Here is a 19,537-nt window from a genome sequence, read left to right on the forward strand (position 1 = left end):
TGGATTGTGTGGCGATTACACCCAGAATTCTTTGTTCGGGAATGATTGGTACAGGTTTAGGGTTGATCAAGTGTTCTTCCACTCCCATCCGAGAAAGGGCATCAGCTTTACCGTTTTTTGTACCAGGTCGATAGGTATTATGAAGTCAAACTCGGCAAAGAATAATGCCCAACGGAGTTGTCTAGAGGATTGGGCTTTTGCGGTTTTCAAATATTGCAGGTTTTGGTGATCCGTAATCACAGTAACGGTGTGTCGGGCCCCCAGCAGATAATGCCGCCAAGCCTTAAAGGCAGACTTGATAGCCAGAAGTTCCTTGTCAGTAATCGTGTAATTGATTTCAGGAGGCGAGAATTTGCGGGACCAAAATGCCACGGGATGCAACTGATTGGTTACTGGGTCCTTTTGTGATAGAACTGCCCCCATGGCAAGGCTTGAAGCATCAGTTTCAACGATGTAGGGGAGTTCGGGGCGAGGGTGTTTTAAGATTGGTGCAGAGATAAATTTAGTCTTCAAATCCTGGAAAGCTTGTTCCACCTCGGTAGACCATTCAAAACTTTTGTTTTTCTTTAACAAGGCAGTGATGGGCTGGACTATTCGAGAAAATTTGGGGATAAACCTGCGGTAAAAGTTAGCGAAGCCTAACATGCTTTGCACACCTTTTACGGAGGATGGTGATGGCCATTTGAGAACTGCATCGACCTTTTTTGAATCCATACGCACTCCGCCAGGTGATAATATGAATCCCAAGAATTCAACTTCAGTCACGTTGAAAACACATTTTTCCAACTTAGCGAAAAGTTTGTGTTGACGCAATCTTTCGAGGACCATTTTCACGTGTTTCCGATGTTCAGATTCCGATGAAGAATAAACGAGGATGTCGTCAATGTAAACAACCACACACACATCTATGAGCTCTCTGAGGACATCGTTCATAAAATATTGAAAGGCGGCCGGGGCATTGCAAAGTCCGAAGGGCATGACCTGATATTCAAATAGCCCATATTTGGTGCGGAAGGCCGTCTTCCATTCATCGCCCTCTTTTACTCGTACCAAGTGGTAGGCTCCTCTAAGATCCATCTTTGTATATATGCATGCATTTCTGACTTGGTCCAGGAGTTCAGGGATCAAAGGTAACGGATATCTATTCTTGACGGTGATCTGGTTCAGGGAGCGATAATCTATACAAGTTCTAAGGTCTCCTTCCTTTTTTGGAACGAAGAACAAAGCTGAAGAAGCAGGGGACTTGGAAGGACGAATAAACCCATTTGCCAGGTATTGATCCAGGTATTGTCGAAGGTGAAGGTTCTCAGGCTCGGTGAGGGCATAAATTCTACTACAAGGAGGAGTAGATCCAGGTATCAGGTCTATCTGGCAGTCATAAGACCTATGAGGAGGTAGAGAGTTAGCCTGATCCTTCCGGAAAACATCTTGGTATTCTAGGTATTCGGGAGGTAACTGGGGAGTCTCTGAAGAAATTGCTGCCAGTGCAACACCAGGTGGAGGGTGACAATTAGAGACACATTCTGGAAACTGGACCGTTCTTGCTCGCCAATCGATCAGAGGATTGTGTTTCTCTAACCAAGGTATTCCTAGAATAATCTGAAACTGAGGAGCCTTGATCACATCGAACACGATCTTCTCATGGTGTCCATCTTGACTTACTAGCGTCACTTCTTGAGTGGTATGCGTTACTGGTCCGGAGGCTATCTCCGTTCCATCCACCGCAGTAATGACGTCCTTTACAGCCTTGGGACAAAGAGTTAGATTCATCCTCAAAACCATTTCATGATCCACATAATTGCCGATGGCACCGCTGTCGACGTAAGCTTCAATTGCATGTAATCGATCCGGATTATCAGGGCTAATGAGGACCATAGGTATCACGAAATGCGAGGTCACGGAACTGGTTTTCACGCTCGGCAAGAGGACCTCTATTCTTGTCGGGCGAGGTCGTTTCCCTGCTCAGAGTTTGTAACTTTGGTAACTGCAGCTCCTACTGCCTTCTTGGCAGGTTTCACCGGACAGTCTCGAAGAAAGTGCCCTGAGTTTCCGCAATAGAGGCATAATTGCAACTGTTTTCTCCTTTCCCGCTCCTTTTGTGTTAGAGGACCTTTCAGGCCCCCTATTTGCATGGGTTCCCCGGAGTCTACTCCTTTGGAAGGAGTTGGCGGTTTGGAAAATACTCGAGCATCAAACTTGGAACGATCGGCCTTCCTGTTCTGCAGTCTGTGATCTATTTGAACGACTAAGTCTATATAGTCCGAACAATCTTGTGGTGGATTCACTACTTGGGCTAACACATCTTTGAGCTCTCCACGTAGACCTCTATAAAACAGCGTAATCCTTTTGTCCTCAGGCCATTGAGTTTCCACTATCAGTCTGTTGAAAGACGCAATATAAGCCAAAAGGTCTTGATTACCTTGTCGCAACGAAAGAAGCTCATTGTCCAAGGCCTGCCCCTGTGAATGTCTTGCGAACAGTTTTTCCATACTGAGCTGAAAAGCTTGAAAATCATGGAGGACCGGATCATCTTGATTTACTAGAGGGATCGACCAGTCTGCCGCATTGCCACTAAGGTACGAAAGCACGAAAGCTACTTTAGCTTGATCAGTTGGAAAGGCTGCTGGCCGGCATAAGAAATGCAACCAGCACTGATTGATAAATACTGCAAACCTCTTTGGGTCACCAGAAAATCGTTCGGGCGGAGCCAGAGGTACATTCCCAGGTAGGTTGATCTGCACTGGATTCATAGAGGATGTAGAAGGAAGATTTCCCCCAGATGCGGGTAACGGGGTCTGTCCGGCTTGTGACTGTAGCAATTGTCTAGGGAGATCATCTGTTCGCTCCTTGGAAATAATCAGTTCCCTTCTTAGAGCGTTCGTTTCCTGACGGGCTGCATGCACTTCTGCCCTTAGTTCCCCAAGTAACTGGGCTAGCTGGTCGGTATCCGAGGTTTCCATAGCGCGTGGATGGGAGTTTTGCGGTAGGCTTTTCGTTCTGTAACGCTCACCTGATTCCCGTAGAGGCGCCGGTCTTGACTGGGCATATACCCTATCTTCAAAGGTGATGTGTAACACACGGCTGGCTCTTTGGGCTGGACCTCTGTGCACTGTATGTCTGACTCGAAGGGTAAGATGTCTGCAGATAGAAAATATGGGATTAATGAACTGGGTTATTGAATGTCTCTCTCTTCTTCCCTTTCTCTTCTCCTGTAGAACCCCAAAGGTTAAGGCTCTCACCTTAGGTAAGTGAACGCCGTGCTCTCCATCTGCCTCGGGGCAGGGTGCTGTAACCAGTTTCTTCACTGGATAAGGGGAGCAGGCCTCTTGACTTCAGAGGACTGCTGTCCGTCGTTTACTGCACGAACGGTAAGTTTCGAGTAATTCTAATGTCTTTAAAAGTCTTTAGTAATGATGTCTCTTGTTTTGCAGGGTTCCGGCGATAGCGGATGACGGGCTGAAGTGAGTTGAAGATGGAGCCCGTATGATGAATAGAAGCGCCTGGAAGCACGTAAGTAAGCGCTTGTTGCCTGCTTCACGATGCGCTCTAACTGTCTTTTTATTTTGCAGGTACAAGTTCGGAGCGGCTGCAGGGTGCCGGAATACCCACTGGGTTAGATGTGGAAAGGAGTAATGGCACGCGAGTATTAAAGTTCCCCAATGTCTTTAAACGCACCTTGTTTTGTCTTTCAGATGCGGGATGCAGCGCCGAAGGCCTCCGGAGCGTGCGAAGAGTTGGTAAGCTTTTGTCTTTCAGATGCCGGAATGCAGTGCGAAGACCTCCGGAGCGCACGAAGAGTAGGTAAGCCTTTGTCTTTCAGATGCCGGAATGCAGCGCGAGGCGTTGGTGACAGCCGATGGACCAGGTAAGTGAAGCGCTATCACTGAAGACCGTAATGCTAACCTGTTCTTTCTTGTCTTTATAGGTGTTGCTGAAGACTGGATTCAGGATGGTAAGCCTTTTTCCTTAGGCCCAGGATCAGATGCAGAAGACACGATGAGCGTTTTGCTGCAGAGGATGCAGAATAACGCAAAGCAAGATTCATCCATCGGGTGTGGTTTAAATAGCCTCCTGTAGTGCTTAGATGTCTCCTTCCACAGCCACGCCTAGGTAAGAAAAGAGTTCCTGCTTTCCAGAAGAGTTCCAGTGTTCTGAACCTAGGGAGTGGCTCCTGCCCCACCCAACAGGAAAAGTAGTTCCAAACAGAAGAGGATCAGAGGCTCAACTGGCAGGCAAGTAAGCAGCATGGTCTGCTGCAGGTAAGTCCACCCAAGCATTATGAGCCCGGCGCTTCCAGCGCTGGGACTGGGCATATTTATGAGCCTGGTGCCACTGGCGCCAGGACTGGGTCCAAAAGGTCCCAATTGGGACTGGTTGGCACTCGGAACCTGGGTTATGGATCTGCTTCCAAGGGAGTTTGGAAAACCCTGACCTTTTGGAAGCAGAGATCATGACAATATTATATATTTCAGAGAAACCATGCTCGCTCATCAATCTAGGATAGTTACAAACCAGAGACATCTTTATCTTGCAAACCAAAAGACCAGATACATCTTCACCTAATCGGAACTCACCGAAACAACTTGACCTGCCCTCCCGACCTCCAACTTTTATATGTCATTAGTGGGGTTACTAATTCAAAACTAAGATTGAAAACATTCCAGAACTAAACTCTGGGCTTTTGGGTGGAAGGAAACCTCTGCCCCATTCAAGTACATTACACACCCTCGTGGTGTGGGTCCATAATTGATGCAAATATCTGGTTGATAGATCACATGTAGAGTTCCCTCTGTGTGCTTCCCACCCAGAAGCTTTGCTCACCACTCCCATTGAGACAACTGCCCGTACTCCATCAACCGATCCTTAATGTAGGCTACACAAAACATTTCCATCAGCCTTGTGGTCTACTGTAACCATGGCACGGAAAAGTGCCAGACAGTAGTTTTATGAATATGATCCACAAACCTCTAAGTACAAGAATGGGAGAAGCAGGCCTTGCCAAGAACAGTCCAGGATATCTAACATAAGTAAAGTCTGCTGAGAAGAACTGTTAATAGGCAAAATAAAGGAAAGGATTATAAACACATTAAAGCATCCGTGAATAAAGATACGCGTCTTATTCATATTCAAATGTACAATGTGTTTTTCTTTGAAATCATGTTTCTGTGTTTGTTTGTAATGTATAAGATTTTGCTGTTGAAAATGTTGCGCATGATTGTATTGTGACTTTCAGTGGAGTACCTTACGGTAATGTGTGGTGTAGTGATGTGCTGTCTTAATGGTGAAGATTCTTTGATTATTTTAGTATCTACTGTCATATGCTTTTGCAATTTGTTAGGTGGTCGTGCACCGATTAATGTGTAGTGGTGTACTTTCCATCTAAGGACATTTTCATATTTAGTGAGAGCCTGAATGATTGCATGATTTTCAGCCATTTTGTCGGTGGGCACGTACAAAACTGGATTACTTATTTCTTATGTTTTATCAATATGTAGGAGTTGAAGGAGTCCAAAGTTCAATTGATTACAAAAGGTTTATTTCATTTGTATATTTGTTCAATATTTTTGATCTAGACATATATATTTTGTGCATTTATTGTCTTCTTAATAGTTGTCTCGTTTTGAAATGTGCATGTCAGGACAATGGATATTTTCTGTTTCTTCTGAAGTTAAATTAACTTGTTTGGCATGTGTGCTCTTGAACGTTGGTTCACCATAAGGGAAATGTAAATTGTACATTTGTACCAAAATAAGAACAATGGAACCAGGCATGTCCTGCAAATCCATTTTACTTTCTAAGAAAGTTAAAATATTCAATATGTTCAACTTTTTCTAACTTGAGCCAGTACATACATTCTTCCCAAATTTGGCATGCCTCTTCAGATTGGCTAAGATCGGTTGTTTGCCATATTTTATAAAGATCGATCCATGGTTAAAAATGCATCGGGGAAGCAATTTTTCATGTTCCTGGGTAACGTTCGATTTACCCTTAACTATTTAACATACAAATCAAATTCTTCCTATGAATCAGAGGCTGCCGCTTCAACTCATCATTTTGATTGATCTTCGCAGCATTCCACTGAACTGGAAAAAATGACTGGATCATGGATTACAGCAACAGCAGGTCGGTGCAGAAAACAGTAACATGATTCCAAGAACGTTGCACTGACCAGGGAGCAGCAGACAGCCATTCCGACATTTTGTCGGTCTTGAGCTTAATGACCAAGTCCCAACAGACCACTTAACACAGCACCTGAGCAAGTTAGAGTGAGATTTGAGGTGACACTCAGCCTGCCAACCAACACACCAAAGACGGTGAAATGGGTGCTTTGGGGCCTCAAATTTCAAACAGATGTTTATCTGAACCAAAGGATCTTGTCTCCCATAACCCTTAGCAAATAGTGTATGGTAGTGAGTGGAGATTTCAGACTGCTCTCTTACTGAGTCCTAGATCCTTTTTGTACACATGCTGCAATGTATCTGTTTGAGAGAGAGGGGGAGAAAGAGGAAGAGAGATAGAGACAGATAATGATAGTGACAGTGGCAATGTGAGTCAGTTAAATGCAATCTTTCTGCAAGAGGCTAGTGGTAGGGTTGCAGGTTGGTTTGCCTCTTAAGGCCTACTTCCCTCTTTCCCGACTAACCAACTCCTCTCTAAGAACTCCTACCACCTCACCACACAAGAATCCACCACAGATGGTCACCTTAGACCTAACCATTAACACATCAACACTGATGGAGACATGACTAAGCTCTCCTCTTTAACCCTTTCACACTCTTGCACATCAGTGGCTAATCAGAGCCAAAGCTGTGGTGTATCAGATCTTGTGCTCTCCTGTTTGGACAATCAAAACCCCAAAGGCCTCTTCAACCACATTCAAAAGTCAGATCAGCCCACTGACCTGCACTCATCTAAGCCACAGGTTTAGCATCTGCCTTTCCCAGACCCCACTAAAAAAACACCTTTTTCTTACAGAGCCACGTGCAGCGAGGCAAAAAGAAATGCCAGCATTACATTACATTACATACACATGTGCATAGAGCAATAAAACAGCGAACCACTATTCCAATATCACATTATGTCATCCAGTAGTTCTGACACACCAATGTATAACATGTCAATGTTAACACTTCTCACTTCAACAAACCTGATCCTGAACTATGAAGCGAAGACAATTACCACACAAGAGATAAACAGGTATCAGTTTGATAGCCTCTCACACAAAAGACTATATTTAAACGATGTGGAAGGGCTACAATTCCCACATAGGAAATTGGGGATAAGAAACATTTCACACAGTTTTGTTATCAGAGCAACTCTTTGCATATATTGCTCGAAATTGCCTCTAACAAGTTATTGGTAGTACATTATGCCGTTTAAATAATTGACGTGCCATAGAGTCATTCGTCAAAGGGTGCTCAATCTACCTCATCATAATTCATTTTTCACTTTCCTTAGTGCATAAGCATATTGTCTAAAGGTCTAAACGACCACACACCTATTACCTTCCTGGGACATAGTTAATGAAAGAAATGTACTAATGGAGATGAGGGTCACACCAGGCATAGCTACGCCCCCAACTGTTCCACAGTATGCACAAAGATACAAGCTGAGAACTGGTCCATAAACTGTTAATAAAACATTAGGGGTCACATAGCCGCCACTAAGGGTAGAATAGGTTGTGCAAAAGCAAGTAGGGTGACAGGTAGTTGTATTCACATATGTAGGAGAATGCTGCATACACAGGTAGGGAATAATTAAATGGCGACACACAGAGACATGAAGAACACATGCATGCAGACATGAAAAACACTAACAGGCAAGATGAAGCAAGCAACATGGCAGCTAGTGAACAGAGGTACCACCATTAGTCAGATTAAACTCTGCTAGGCCTACATTCTGAAGTACTGCAGCCAACATGAAATTACTTATTGTTTAAAACATGTTTCCAGGCCTTACAACGTTCAGAATAGCTCAAGACATAAAGGTCAGTGCCCCGAGGTGAGATCTTAGCAAGCTGAAACTACACTAAATAACGTTTTCCAGGGCAAACAGCATACAATTATCAAAGTAATTAGTTTCCGTATGTAGCAGTGAGAAATACACATATCCTTGAATGCCAGGTGCAAGTAGCTATCGTGCCAACTTCTCCCACGAACAAATGAATATACAGCACCCTGAGTGGCTGTCGAAGGAAAGCACACACACGTTAGGATAGCAGAAAATCCAACAAATAGATGAATTTGAGTACTGAACAGTGGTCCTCTACCACGTGATCCCAACAATTACCATTCATTCCCCACTCAATTGGATAGCGCAGCTGCCTCTTCCTTAGCACATCCAGACATATAGACGACACGCCAAGGCCACAAACAAAGGCTGTCACATAAACCCTCGGGCCTGGGAACACAAGGAAGTAACCTCTTTAAAATTGGAACACATAGCAGGTTGCCCATCTTTCCTTGCCCATCACGTAACTTGGCACCACGCAAGCTGTTTGAGGTTGGGTGAGCGAACAGCCGACCAATTAAATCATGTTCCTCTTATCAACTAGTGTAGTAGAATGACAACCAATAGCAAAATAGATTGAAATGTATTACCTGTAGAGGGCTGAATGTAGAGAGGAGTTATTAGTTGAAGGAGAACCAATATAAAGGGGTTCACATATAGATAACTATATATCCTATACTCTACCAACGAATCAAATGTGAGAATAGAAGTTGTTGTGATTGTACTAACATGGACATCAACATGACTATTTCTTCCTTTAAAAGTAGTTGTTCCTAACACTATTTTGAGATTGTATTTTGTACACTCTCCCAGCAGCTGTCTGTATTCGGAACAAAGCTGGGTTTTCTCTTGCATCTGGAGTTACTCTCTTTATTTAGTTTCTTTCTTATTGTTGTATTTGGGCCTATCTTAACAGACACCACAATCAAACCTAGTAGGCTTAATACATTGCATACTTTTATTTATTTTATTTCTTGATACGCGCCACGTGCCCATGCGCCTCCGGGAGCATATAAAAAACCGAAACAAGACAAAATCAGACAAAATCAAAGGACCCCGGACACCAGCAAGAAACCCAGTTATCTAATGAATAGATATGTTTTGACCACTGTCTGAAAGACAGAAATGGAGTTGGCCGCTCTTATTGCCAATGAAAGCGTATTACATTCTTTGGGAGCCTGCACTGGGAAGCTATTACCACCAAACTTTGCCAATTTAAACTGAGGTTGTTTGAGTTCATACAACAAAAAAGTGAGGAATCTGTTTTTTGGTACTAATGTCGAAGAACTCTGCGCCCTTTTTATCTTTTGTGTTCATACAGTTAAGGTCGCATGTGTAATTAGGGTAACCGTGGAGTCCTATGATTCCTCTACTCCACTAGGAAAAGACCATAACACAAAGTGTTACCCTTATGTGTTGCTCATGCGCCCAAGTTGTTTTTACTCCATACAGATGGAGAAGGAAATAAGGTACCACACAAGATTTGTGTTTTGATTCACCAATATTTATATAGAAAACTGTTGCCCTTTAGTGATGACACGTGTTTCAACGTAACCAACGTCTTTCTCAAATCAGGGCCAATGTAACCGTCCTCTTAAATGTTCTCAAAAGCTTGAATCCAGTCATGGGTTAAATCCCGTGTCCCTCTATTTCCTCAAAGTCGTCCCTTTCAGTCAAGGACTGAAAGGGACGACTTTGAGGAAATAGAGGGACACGGGATTTAACCCATGACTGGATTCAAGCTTTTGAGAACATTTAAGAGGACGGTTACATTGGCCCTGATTTGAGAAAGACGTTGGTTACGTTGAAACACGTGTCATCACTAAAGGGCAACAGTTTTCTATATAAATATTGGTGAATCAAAACACAAATCTTGTGTGGTACCTTATTTCCTTCTCCATCTGTATGGAGTAAAAACAACTTGGGCGCATGAGCAACACATAAGGGTAACACTTTGTGTTATTGTTTGAGTTCATGGCTGCCACTGGACCGCAGAGAATGGGAAGGGAGATCAATGATCAGTTGTTTTGTCAAGTACAAAGGTGAAGTCAATGTCCAGCACTTTTAGGTTAATGATAGGATCTTGTGTAGGATCCTATGTTTAATAGGTGGCCAATGTAAGGCCCTTATTGACTATGTGACATGGTCCTGTCTATGCAGTTCGAAAACTGCATGCACTTCACCGTTCGGGGCTGTCTGTAGGGATTGAACATTAGCCTGTGTTGTTCCTGATAACAGGCTGTTGCAATAATCAAGTCTTGAGTTCACCAGGGCAGAGGCAAGCATGGATCTGTTTTCAAGGGATAGATAAGGTCTGATTTGGTTCAATAGCCTGACCACATAAACACAATAAGAGCAATTATGAGATACATGGGCCTTCATGTTCAGTTCTGCATTCAGATGAACACCCAATGTTTTAACGCAATCTGACACCACAATTTGGTTTATAGCGATGCTGAAACTTCTATAGGAAGCCTCAAATTTTGCGAGATGCTGGCCCGTGGCCACAGTTAGGAGCTCTGGCTTGTCGTCATTCAGTGCCAAAGAATTGCACAGCATCCATGACTGTATTGTTATATATACACTGTTAAGCATCTCAGAATCCTGGGCATCATTGCCAGGTAGCTCAAGGACCACCTGAGTATCATCCGCATAGTTGGTGTATCGGATGCCCAGATTGTCCAATAGGTCTAGCAGAGGTCCTATATAGATATTAAAGAGTGATGGTGAGATGCAGGAGCCCTGTGGGGGTCCTGTATTGATGAAATTAGAATATTGAACATCCTCCACTGCCACTCGCGAGACCCTAGGCCCAAGAAAGGATGCAATCCAATCTGATGCCCCCTCAGAGCAACCCACAAGACACTGCAGCCTGTCGACAAGAATGGAATGGTCGACCAGGTCGAAAGCCTCAGAGAGATCCAACAGCATCAACAGTGCCGAGTGACCTTTTTCCACTATACTGGACAAAGAGGTCTTAAGGTCCAGGAGAGCAGTTTCTGTCCCATGCTGTGCTCTAAATCCGGGCTGATGGATACCTATGATGTTATTATTTTCCAGGAAATCCTCGAATTGCAGGTAGGCCACTTTGTCCAGGATCTTGAGTAGGAATGGGACGTTGGTAATGGGGCGATAATTCTTGGCTACAGTAAGATGCAGTGATCTCTTTTTCAGAAGGGGGGTTATCCATACCTCCTTAAGAGAGGAGGGAACCATGCCTTCACTAAATGATACATTCATAATTTTATTGATCCAGGGGCTCAGGAATACAATAGATTCCTTAATGATATCTGCAGGGCATATATCACCCCTGCAGAATGTGGGTTTCAGGTTATTGACTTCATCAATAATCTCAGTCTCAGAACATTGCTTAAACCTGAACTCAGCTGTTAATAGATGGCTATTAGGGGCAGCGAGTGTCGACATTTCTTGTGAGATAGTATTTGAGCCAGATTGTTGTTTGGTATGAATGGCTTTTTGGTGATCAAGAATTTTGATAGAAAACTCTTCTTGAATCATCTGACCCCAAGCAGCATAATGCTTGATTCTAGAGGTGTCAGTATTTTTTCCCTCCACCTCCTTTAGTACTTTAAACAACTCGCCCGCTCTTGATTTGTCATTGCATATTTTTGTATTGAAATGTTTAGATTTTTCTTCCACAATTACAAGTTTATAGTTTTTTACTGCATTTCTGTAATTAGCAAGAGTTACAGGTGATGGTTTCTTCCGACATTCTTTCTCTAGTGTGCGTTTCATTAGCCTGGATCTAAGGACATTGTCGTTGAACCAGGAGTTTTGTACATTTTCATGCTTGATGACCTTGATTTCTTCTGGTGCTAGTACCTCAATTACAGAGGAGATAGCGGAAGACAGATTGAAACTAAGATGTCACGTTATCAAGCAAGTAGGGTGGGGGCAATTTTGATTGAAGAAGTGCGACAAACTTGGAGGGTGTTACATTCCTAAAATTACATCTTTTTTTTACAATTCTAGGCTGTTTGTCCAACGCGTAGGAGCAACCGGAAAACAGACAGTGAAGATGAACATGCAATGATCTGACCAAGGACATAGTAGACAGGCTGTGCCATTTACCATGTGCTGCCGAGTAAGATCCCAATCAATGGTGTGTTCATCCCTATGTGTAGGGTTATTGATCCATTGAGTATATTTAATGGTGCCTAGTGCACTAAGAAGGGACTTTGGCAGTCTATTTTTCTTGTCATCAGCCCAATAATTAAAATTGCCTACGATAATAATGGGGGATTTGGGTTTAGTTAGGTTGTTCATAAGAGTCAAAAATTGCTCTTCAAATAAAGGCATGTCATTTGGGGGTCTATAGATGACTCATATAGTGATCAATGTATTGGGGTTCATCTTTATTTTGATAAACTGACTCTCACAACCTTCTATACCTGAATGCTTCAGAATGTGGTAATCTAGATTTCTCTTGATAGCAAGTGCTACTCCCCCCTCTGCTCTAGTCGACCCATCCTCACAATGTCATAGTTTGGTGGAACAGATGAAGACGCACCCATATTGGCAGGATCATGCAGCCATGTTTCACTGATGCCCATGACATCTATGTCGGAGGTTCTCAGATAATCTTCCACCTCTGCCCCATGCTGAACTAAAGAGCGTGTGTTCAAATGTGCCATTTTAAGAAGCAATGAAAATGCGCATGGGGGAGTACCATGCTAATTCAGTATGGGATCAGGCTGACAGACCTCGGTAGTAGCATTAATGGCCACTGAGTTAGGTTGAAGTTCATGCAGGTGGTTATTTCCTTGTATGCCCTGGGTACTGGGGCATGTATGTGTAGTCAGGGTTGTTGTAGAGGTGGTCACCATACTTCTAACATGGCACTTTAACAAAAGATCAATACATACTAAAGTGAGTAGTCAACAATGGACTATATAAGAGCCCAATGTGTATATATTATCTCAGATAACAAGTAATTCAAATATATAAACGTTTTTTTATTTACTTACACACATTATGTAAATAAATTGGTGTTCCCTAACTATGTTATTAACTTAGGTGCTTGTTAGTCAGTCGTGAAATGTCCAAAAGGAATAGTCTGCTGCCCACAACTATCCTTACTGACCCTACCACTATAAATAAAAACCAACTAACTTCAAGAGAATTACTACCTTCTCATGCGGGTACTTCTAATACCAGTCTTCAGTACCAACAGTTTTTCTTGACTTCTTGGACCTGAATTCTCCACTTCTTTGGTTGAGTTCTTGGGCTCTTCTCAATACATAATTCGTAAATAGTCACTTGTGACTAAGCTCTTTAGTTCCTTAATTGGGTTATTGGGTTTCTCTCCTCTTTGGAGATCCTTCTCAGGGGTCTCTTATTCTCCTTTCGTGGTGGCTGTTCTCTGAGCTTTGTTGTACTTGCAGTGTAATTCAATTGATTACTTTCAGTAGGTTCTGTTCCATCTCTGGTTTTCTCTTCAACACTATATTTGCTTTGTATAATGTGGCGAATTACTTCCACCTTTTCCCAGAGTAATTTTATCTTATTTTCTCTTCTCTCATTATTCACTTGTTCAACAGTTCTTCTAGAATCACAATATTTGAATCTTCTTTGGTTCACATTTAACTCTGTTTCATATTTGCTACTCGCATGAGTTAACTGTGCAATATAATGATCTCCCAAGGTCCTCCCGGGATTCCCGTTCTCCCATTTACCTTTGTTTTTACAGGAGAGCATCTTTGGGAGCTTTCTTCTGTGGAGGCCCTTTTTCTGTCCATGACTTGCTGATGTCTTGTTCTCCCTGGCATCTTTCTCATTGTGTTTTCTGTGTCTCTGTCACAATTTCACGGTCCCCTCTTGCATGACCAGACACCCTATAGGCTTCTCGGGTTGGTGGTGTCAGCAAAGTTCTTTGGACCCTTGGTCCACCACAAACCCCTTCTCATGGTCTCAACCCTACCTATTATTAGGCTCTTGCCCTTGTGCTTTCTGGTGATTTGGGTCCACCACAACTCCGGCATACCGTTCTGTGATGCTCGGTGAGTTCGGAACTCGCAGGCTTCCTGATCTCCTTCTCCATCAGGACGGATGCAGCGCAGAGCCACTCACAACATGCATGCATGGTTCTCTTTCCCTCTTTCATCTCGTTCTCTCGCGTTTCTCACTGAGTGCAGCTTTATCCATGCACTCATCTCAGTGGATGGGACCTTCTGGTTTAAAGAGACACAATCCGTTTCCACATGAGTACCATATCTATTATGAGTTTCTTCGTCCCAGTACTGATACTGTTATTGTGGTTTCTTTGTTGCATTCCTGATAACTCACCGGATTTGGTATATCAAAGCATTTGAAGTAGTCCACAATATGTGTGGCCTGAGGCAGTTTTTCAAGGGAATGGGAATCCTTGTCACCAAAGGGGGAGTCTCCCCCGTGAGGACCCACTTGCCTCTACTCCTAGTGGGGGTATTGCGGAGCGGGCTCACCTCCGTAGCCTCACAGGAAGGGACCCCCCCTTGGGGAGAAGGGACCAATTCCCTCGATTTGTCACAGTACCCATCTAATAATGAATATGTATTCAACCTGGCCTATCACTTTTTCTCTGTTAACCCTCATTTTGTTCATCTTCACATGGCTCAGGCTAATGCACTTCAACGGGGACGTATCACCTCCACGTGCCTCATGATACTGCTCAATCACCAGATCATTTTTTTCAGCATTTTTAATTGCTTGAATATTCAAATATGTGGAACCATACAGGGTTTATACTTCATGACCATGCTACCAACGTATATTTGATTACATGACCACATTGAACAATGTGCAATGGTGCTGAGAAGCACGCCCTGCCTTTGTTCCTCCTCGGTCCTCCTTGGTCCGAATATGCCTCCTGCTCGGCACTAATACCAAATCCAAGAACTCTGAAGATGCCCAGTGTAAATGCATCTGCCCACCCTACAAAGACAACCCAGGCACCATATTGGGCCAAAATGCATCTCACAAAGTTTGTGACTATCTTCACATTGTTCATCCGATGGCAGTTCCATTTCATGATGAAGAAGCATGTTGCCTGCGCTGTGAATGTAAATCTAAAGAAAGGAGCACTGTCACAATACAAGCAACTATAACTATCATAATGCATCTTTCCATCCTGGGCCTGCTCTACTGTGCATGCTGTACCTTATGTTGATAGAACCCATGCTTAAAAAACGCCTCTTCGGCCACTCACAGTTCATACAAAGCGACAATAATGTTAGGGATCATAAGCCATTTGGCGATTCTCACGACGTGCTGGCCCGTTCAAGAAGCCGCGCCAACGTGTTGAGTAAAGTTGAATACGCTCAGCAGCGCTGGAAGCTGCAAGTTCAAGAGCAGCACAAATCTGTCTTTGACTGTCATGTTGTCCTGAGTTAATTGTGTCACATTGCAAGTAAGAGCCACTGAAAGGCGATTCATTGGACATTCTTGGCGAAATCAGTGAACTGTCTTGCCTGCTCTCCACCCATCATGGATTCCATCTTGCTACCGTTGAGGTGTTCCTCCCAAATTGCATTGCATATATTATCAGAAAGGACTTTATACTGATATTGATGAATGTTTCAATAGTATATTTAAAAATTTGTTAAAATCAAGTAACTTCTACTTACAGGGCATCAACATATTTAAGAAACCGCCGCTCTTGCTGCAGTTTGGCAGTTGCTGAATATGGACAATTTATCAGGATGATTTTTACAGTTTTCCATTGCAGTTTTTTTGCTGTTCATGTAAACAAACTACGCTGCAAAATAGGAGTCGCTAATGGCCAATCATCGGCTTCAGGCAGTGAACAATTTAAAAAAATGGTCTTGATTCCTGTGTGGTGTATTCACTTTCAATATTTTGACAACCTATTCAAAGAGAACAAGTAATTTAATGTTTTCGTTTTAAAGACTCAAACTGCTTTTTTGTTGATTTCTTGCACTCTTTTTTACTTATTAAAAACACAAAGTTAGCTGTGATGCCAGGATTACATTTTACATAATACATTTTTAATCCAGACTTTCTTTGGTCATGGTATCCCTTGGCAGGTATGTGATTAGAAGGTCAACACTGCAAAATGTGATATATTTCACTTCTGGCAGGTCATTGAGATGTATCTACGAATATACTGTTCCCTGCTTTTCTACTGACTTCACCCACCAGGATGTACTCTAAGAAAGCAGTATGCACAGAAACGTATTCTTTGACGTTCATTCCCTCTACAAACCTAGTTCTTTTACACTAATGGGCAAGTCTGTAAAAGGGCATGAAGTATGAAGTGAATAAAACAACAATGTATCTTTTTAATAAACACGGTGATGCATAATCATTAACAACTCCTTTCTGTGCTTGTTTTTCTAAACGCAAACATGCTGTACTGATGGTAATCAGAAAAGTACAGACGTTGAAAGAAAGATTTTCCTGGCATATACTTGGAATGCAACAATTACATAACCATATTAAGCCATAGACCACACAGTCTGTATTATGGTTGATCAAATCTCTTAATGTGATGTCCCGATTTCGCATTATCTGCTTCAATGACTGCCATTCATACGAGTGCATATGCAGCATGTTCCACATTTACAAAAATGGTTTCTGTGAATATATAACGTTCATTCTGAAATAAACTATTGGTCAGCTTGACTTTGACTTCTATAACAGATTCATGGCCTCAAACTGATATTCCCTATGAAAATTGGATCATTCCTTAATACATGCAAATGCCAATTTAATATGCCCATTATCAGTTTGTTTTGTGCACCATATCACACAATAAGGGGTCGATTCATGGAATTAATGTGCGCCGAAAATTCCTGCACAGAGGTGCTAAAATGTGCGATTCGCAGTAAAAGTGCGAAAATCGTAGTGCAAGTGCGAAAATCGCAGGGAAACCAGCGCACATCGATTCATGGAAGTCCGTGCGCGAGAAAAACATTGGATGTGCGCTGAAAAAGTGCGCCGCGCACGCCGGCACACAGGTCATCCAACAGCGTGCGCCACGGCCACTGCGAAATCGCACATAGCGCAGCGCACATCACAAAAGTAGGCGGAACACGGGGCGTAACACTCGGAATGGGGAACAACGCGTGAAAATATGGGCGTCACGGGGGAAGTACAGGAGGCAAGTGCGCGGAACGCCCACACGCTCGCCTACAACCCGTATTCATGGAATCGAATAGGGCAAACCAGCGCACGGTCAAAGACGCGCACAGGGCCAAACAAGTACGCCACAAGAAAGCAGGCGGTAGCGTCCCTGCGCCTGAAAAAAATGTGCACCAAAATGTGCGCTAACAAAAAGCACCCATATACAGCCATGATGAATGGTCCATACAGTGGCCCTCTAGGACAAATGAGGTGCAAAGGGGTACCGACAAACACGCACACCCGCTGTGTGAAAAATAGCGTGTGCGTGTGTTCCTGGCTGCGCGGGAAGTTCCACACGCGATTGGCCTGGGTACGTGTACTTCGGGGTGCGCGGGAAGTTCCACACGCGATTGGCCTGGGTACGTGTACTTCGGGGTGCGCGGGAAGTTCCACACGCGATGAGCCTGGGTACGTGTACTACGGGGTGCGCGGGAAGTTCCACACGCGATTAGCCTGGGTACGTGTGTTTCGGGGTGCGCGGGAAGTTCCACATGCGATTGGCCTGGGTACGTGTACTTCGGGATGCGCGGGAAGTTCCACACGCGATTGGCCTGGGTACGTGTACTTCGGGTGCGCGGAAAGTTCCACACGCGATTGGCCTGGGTACGTGTATTCCGAGGTGCGCGGGAAGATTCACACGCGATTTCAGCATGGTACATGTATTTCGGTGGTGCCGGGGAATGCTACACGTGATTTGGCCATGTGGGTCCTCCCAGGTGTTCTCTCTACACCCTCCACGGCCCCTGCAGGCAGCCCACACCACAGGGGACTACCCTGCACCCCTGCTCATGTCCCACAGGCAACCCATCCACCATGGCCATGCCCCCCAGCCAACCCACATGTCACCTTGCACTACTGATCACCAACACATATCTCCCAGCACCCCCACCCCCCAGCATCCAGGGGCAACCTCCACCAGGCCCCCACACATGTCTCCCACCACCCCCACCCCCCAGCAGTGCAGGGCACCCTCCACCAGGCCCCCACACATGTCTCCCACCACCCCCACCCCCCAGCAGTGCAGGGGCAGCCTCCACCAGGCCCCCACTCATGTCTCCCATCACCCCCACCCACCAGCAGTGCAGAGGCAGCCTCCACCAGGCCCCCACTCATGTCTCCCACCACCCCCACCCCCAGCAGTGCAGGGCACCCTCCACCAGGCCCCCACACATGTCTCCCACCACCCCCACCCCCAGCAGTGCAGGGGCAGCCTCCACCAGGCCCCCAGTCATGTCTCCCACCACCCCCACCCCCCAGCATCCAGGGGCACCCTCCACCAGGCCCCCACTCATGTCCAACTCATGTCTCCCACCACCCCCACCCCCCAGCAGTGCAGGGGCAGCCTCCACCAGGCCCCCACTCATGTCTCCCATCACCCCCACCCCCAGCAGTGAAGGGGCAGCCTACACCAGGCCCCCACTCATGTCTCCCATCACCCCCACCCCCCAGCAGTGCAGGGCACCCTCCACCATGCCCCCACTCATGTCCCCCTGTACCCCCAATCCCCAGCAGTGCAGGGCACCCTCCACCAGGCCCCCACACATGTCTCCCACCCCCCCACCCCCCAGCAGTGCAGGGCACCCTCCACCAGGCCCCCACACATGTCTCCCACCACCCCCACCCCCAGCAGTGCAGGGGCAGCCTCCACCAGGCCCCCACTCATGTCTCCCATCACCCCCACCTCCCAGCAGTGCAGGGCACCCTCCACCATGCCCCCACTCATGTCCCCCTGCACCCCCACACCACAGCAGTGCAGGGCACCCCCCACCAGGCCCCCACACATGTCTCCCACCACCCCCACCCCCCAGCAGTTCAGGGCACCCTCCACCAGGCCCCCACACATGTCTCCCACCACCCCCACCCCCCAGCAGTGCAGGGGCAGCCTCCACCAGGCCCCCACTCATGTCTCCCATCACCCCCACCCCCCAGCAGTGCAGGGGCAGCCTCCACCAGGCCCCCACTCATGTCTCCCGCCACCCCCACCCCCCAGCAGTGCAGGGCACCCTCCACCAGGCCCCCACACATGTCTCCCACCACCCCCACCCCCAGCAGTGCAGGGGCAGCCTCCACCAGGCCCCCACTCATGTCTCCCATCACCCCCACCCCCAGCAGTGCAGGGGCAGCCTCCACCAGGCCCCCACTCATGTCTCCCATCACCCCACCCCCAGCAGTGCAGGGCACCCTCCACCATGCCCCCACTCATGTCCCCCTGCACCCTCACCCCCCAGCAGTGCAGGGGCAGCCTCCACCAGGCCCCCACTCATGTCTCCCATCACCCCCATCCCCCAACAGTGCAGGGCACCCTCCACCAGGCCCCCATTCATGTCCCCCTGCACCCCCACCCCCCAGCAGTGCAGGGCACCCTCCACCAGGCCCCCACACA

At 45.8% G+C, this 19,537-nt stretch overlaps 1 pseudogene; it reads left to right on the plus strand.

Moving 5' to 3' along the window:
* LOC138514679 (transmembrane protein 9B-like) overlaps window positions 1-15,402 on the plus strand; it is a 33,667-nt pseudogene extending 18,265 nt beyond the window's left edge.
* The last annotated feature ends 4,135 nt before the right edge of the window (window positions 15,403-19,537 follow it).

Source organism: Ambystoma mexicanum, chromosome 12 (genome assembly GCF_040938575.1).
Source record: "Ambystoma mexicanum isolate Mex_15411 chromosome 12, UKY_AmexF1_1, whole genome shotgun sequence".
In the NCBI taxonomy this organism is placed as follows: Eukaryota; Metazoa; Chordata; class Amphibia; order Caudata; family Ambystomatidae; genus Ambystoma; species Ambystoma mexicanum.